We start from the raw sequence: 4,910 nt of genomic DNA, 5'->3' as shown, positions 1-4,910 counted from the left end.
AAAAATTGATCTAGAGAGAAAGAGAGAGAGGAAAGGAAGAGAGACAGAGAGAGAGAAAGTGATGTGAAGAGAAAAAGAGAGAGAAAACGAAGAGAGAGTAACAGACAGAAAAATTGATCTAGAGAGAAAGAGAGAGAGGAAACGAAGAGAATAAGGAAACAAAGAGAGAAAAAGTGACTGGAGAGAGAGAGAGAGAAAAAAATAGAGCTAGAAAAAGAGAGATAAAATGAAGAGGTAGAGAGAAAATGTGATATTGAGGGACATGAAATAAAGAATGATTGGAAGAAACAGATATATCTCTATAGATAACAACAGAGAGAGAGAGAAAGAGTGAAAAGGAGTTCATTTTACTGAAACTGAGCTTGACCGTTAGCGCCATCTAGCGAGTCACATAACACAGACTTTAGATTAATTTTGTGCCAATGACCCTCGCTCCTCTACCTTTGACCCCACTCGCTGGTTTTACCCACTGCACAACCCCGTTCGTGTAGGCAAGTAGCGAGAGTAAGAAGACAGCAGAATGGATGGATGGGCTCACGACCACGTCTGTCCAATGACACGCTCCGTGCCTCAGCCGATATTTAAATTATCGGCTCACACGAGAACTCTGACCTTCGACGCCACTTTTAAACTCCCTCCGAGAGCGCCTCCCCATTACGAAATCCCCACAAAAAATCAATTTCCTTCCAGAAGCGATATTTGCATATAAATGAGCGAAAGAGAAACTTGAATGGCTAATTTCTTCGCCTACTCGTCACTTTGGAATCTTTTTATCCTCTGGGGGCACTTCGGGGGCAACCATTACGAGGATATTGGCTCCTCCTCCTCTCAAAAAGCAAAACATGCTGGTCGTCTGATAATGGTATGAAGTTTTGTCGCTAGATGGCGATAATATGATTAGCTATTAAAAATTTGTTCAAAACCTGTACGATATCCACGGTTCTAATAATATGGTAAGGTAGTGTAGGTAGCAGCCGTTGGCCGGCTAGCGAACGAAATCGATATATTCGAAACAGACATTGGCATTTTCCGCTAGGTGGCGCGTTGTCCTCGCATCATGACGTCACACTTTTCAGATCCGCGTGAACGATCGTGTTTGTCTAGCGCGTTCTGTGTCACCAAACGATGACTAACCTCTATTTACCCTTAAAAAACAGACGTCATCCTGGCCAGTCACGAGATCACGAAATGTCTTTTGGAATCACGAAACAATAGAACGCTTTTCACGCCGCATCGCAGACGCCGATAATGCGAAAGGTCATCGGGCGCACATTAAACTACGATCGACAACCAGTTGTTCGAAGCGTCGATTCTCACAGGGTGGGACGCTAGAAATGGAAAGTCCCTCACCTTTTTCGCGTTTGTACCCCGCCCACCCTCCTGACGCAATCCACCCGATGAGAGGGTTGTGTACACAATCGAAATCGACCGCTGACACACTGAAATACTTGAGGGGATTTGTTAGTCAGCGACTTAAGAGAGACGCAACTCCCCTCCCTCCCACCTGCCAACAAAACACCCCCACACTCCATCCCACCCCACCCCACTCACTGCTTAAACTCGTTTCATAACCTGAACCGCTTGCACGTTCTCCTTGTAACGATTATACGTGATCGACTCGTTACTGAACCCGCGGAAGACGTGAACGCCTCCCCTCGTCTTGAACACCCCCCTGCCCTCCCCCCTTGTGTAGAGACAAGTGGTGAGTTGAGAAGGAAGGATGGTTTATCGGGGCACGAATTCACTTATGGAAGGGACAGCGAAAGCGGACTGGATGGAGAGATGGACAGAATGAAAGAGAGAGAGAAGGAAAGCTAGATAGAGAGAGAGATGAAAGAATGAAAGAAACAAAGTCGATGAAGAAAGAAAATGAAACAAATACAAAGCGAGGGAAAACAGGAAACAGGGAAAGAGAGAAAGATAGAGAAAGAAGAAAGAAAGGAGAATGAGAATGAAAGAAAAAAAACAGATCGAGAAAAAGAGATGAAGGAAATGAAAGGTAAAGTATCAATGACAGAGAAGAGAAGAGAAGAACGAAAGAGACTGAAAGATAGATGGACAAAGGAAAACACAAAAGAGAGAGAGAGAGAGAGAGAGGCAGACAAAGAGAGGAAAAGGAAAAGACGAAAAGAGAATGAGAAAGAGTAAGAGAGAGAAAGACAAAGAAATAATGAGAAAGAAAGAAAGAATGAGAGAGAGAGACAAAGAAATAATGAGAAAGAAAGAAAGAATGAGAGAGAGAGACAAAGAAAGAAAGACAAAGAGAGAAAAAGACAAAGAAAGAAAGACAAAGAGAGAAAGAATAAGAGAGTGAGAAAGACAAAGAAAGAAAGAATGAGAGAGAGAGACAAAGAAATAATGAGAAAGAAAGAATGAGAGAGAGACAAAGAAAGAAAGAATGAGAGAGAGAAAGACAAAGAAAGAAAGAAAAAGAGAGAAAAAGACAAAGAAAGAAAGACAAAGAGAGAAAGAATAAGAGAGTGAGAAAGACAAAGAAAGAAAGAATGAGAGAGAGAGAGAGAAATACAAAGAAAGAAAAAGAGAGAAAAGACAAAGAAAGAAAGAATAAGAGAGTGAGAAAGACAAAGAAAGAAAGAATAACAGAGAAAAAGACAAAGAAAGAAAGAATAAGAGAGAAAAAGACAAAGAAAGACAGAAAGAATAAGAGAGTGTCTTAGAAAGACAAAGAAAGCGGCGAGAGAAGAATAGAGGCAGAGAAAAAAAATAAGGGAGAAAGACAAAGAAAGCAATGAGAGAAAGATAGAGGAAGAGAAAGAAAAAAGAAAGAGAGGGAAAGAAAGACAAATAAAGCGAGAAGAGAAGGATATAAGGAGGGAGGGAGAGAAAGATAAGAAAAAATTAGAGAGGAAGACAAAGAGAGAAAGATAGAGGGGGAAAGAAGGAAAGAAAAGAAAGGATAACAAAGAGAAAGACGAAGAAGAGAAGGAGAGAAAGAAGAGAAAGAATTAGAGCGATATATATAGAAAGAATAAGAGAGAAAGATAAAGAAATAAAGGAGGAAAAGATAGAGGGAAGGAAAAAAGAAAAGATAAGAGAAGGATAGAAAGAGAGAAAGAAAATAAACAAAGGAAGAGAGCGAGTAACAGAGGAAAGTAAAGAAAAGGTGAACAGAGAATGAGAAAGAAATGAAAGGGAAAAAAAGGGAATAGACAAAGAAAAATTAAACGAAAACAGAAGGGTAGAGAGAAAGAGAGAGAGAGAGAGAGAGAGATGGAGAAAACAGAAAGAAAGAAAGAAAGAAAGAAAGGAAGAGGGAATGGGCTAGATGGGAAAGAAAGCGGAGGGAAAAGACAGAAAAATAAAGCAAGAAGGAGCAAGGGTAGAGACAGAAAAAAGAAGACGGAGGAAAAGACGAAGAGAGAATGAGAAAGAAAAAGAAGCGAGGAGAGAGGTATAGAGAAAGAGAAAAAATAAAGGAAGAAAAGGAGAAAAAAAGAGAGAATGAAGAGAAGGTTGCGCATCTTCCAATGCAAAAGACAGATGTTCTCTTAGCACCACGTGCTAAATAAATTGCGATCGAAAATGAAATCAAAACGTGAAATGGAACAAAAATAAAAACCTTTTATTTCACAGAACGCATCTTTTAAATGGTGGTTCCACTTTGCTAATCGATTTCTAAATATTTTATTAAAAATTGCCATTAAACGAGAGCGTCCAAAACACGTGACTCACACACGAAATGCTGCTGACGAGTTCACCCCTCTCTTCGGAGCTCGCTCTCCCGTCATCCCACCGCGATTCGTCAGTCCCGCTAGCGCAACTGGGGAGGGGGAGGGGGGATCTGTTCTGTCCGCGTTACCACGGAGATGTTCACGCGATAAAAACATTTCTAAAGTGGACGCATCCCGTTCAGAACGAGTTGCGACGATGCAAATGACACGTTTGAGGGGTGTTCGCAAAAGGGATTCATCCGAGCCACGGGGCTCCACATGCCCGAGTTCGTCGCTAAGGGCATTTAACGAATCACGTTTTCAGCCAGCGGTGGTGGCTGGGGAGGGGGGGGGGGTTCCACGGTTCAAGCGAATGCAACAATGAGTCCGTTGGGCCGCAGTGTTTATTGGTAAGCGGCCCTTTCGAGTATCGGCCGCTCACCTTTCGGCATCGAAGCCGAAGATTGGCGGTGAGCACCACTTGTGACCCCACAAAAGGCGGGGAGGGTGATCACTCTAAATTTTTCCGTTGATGTAACGTGCGCGGGCTCCTTGACACATTTGCGGCTCTCTCTCTCTCTCTCTCTCTCTCTCTCTCTCTATCGCGGCGAATTTGATAAAGGAGCCATTGGGGGTAGTGAGTGTGCGTTCGTTTGAGCACAGCCATGACCCTAATAGTGCGAATTTCCTGTTCATCGCACGTTTCGGCACCAAATGACCCGAAAAAGCGCGAGCGCACAAACAGACGAACTAAATGGCCACTGAGCCCACCCCCATCTTCAAAAAACAATGCTCCTCTTTCTTCATTCATCATAAAAATAACTCTCTGTCTTTCTCCTTTTCTCTCTCCATTTCTCTTCTTCTCTTTCCGACTCTTTCATTCCATTTTTTCCCTCATTCTATTTCACTCCCTTTTTCTATCTGCTTCTCACTGACTTTACTCTTTCTCTCTGTCTTTCTTTCGCGCTCTTTCTCCTAACTTTATTTCTCTCTCTCTCCTCCTTTGTCCTTCATCTGAGGTATCGGCAAAATGGTGAAAGGTACCGAAGAAAACACCGATGGAAGAGGGTGGGGCGCATTACAGCCAATTACGAATAGGGAGAGTTCGATAAGAATCTGTTTAGGCAACTGGAATGAGCGAGCAAGCGCAAATGCATCCTTAACCCTCCTCCTACAGACCGGAAGTTGTGGCCATTAAGTACACAAAGCGGAAATAGTCTTCATTCCACTCGATCACCG

This window comes from Mastigoproctus giganteus, chromosome 12 (genome assembly GCF_048544385.1).
Source record: "Mastigoproctus giganteus isolate SK-2022 chromosome 12, ASM4854438v1, whole genome shotgun sequence".
Lineage (NCBI taxonomy): Eukaryota > Metazoa > Arthropoda > Arachnida > Uropygi > Thelyphonidae > Mastigoproctus > Mastigoproctus giganteus.
The sequence above is the reverse complement of the archived record's forward strand: the minus strand, read 5'-3'. Positions refer to the sequence as shown.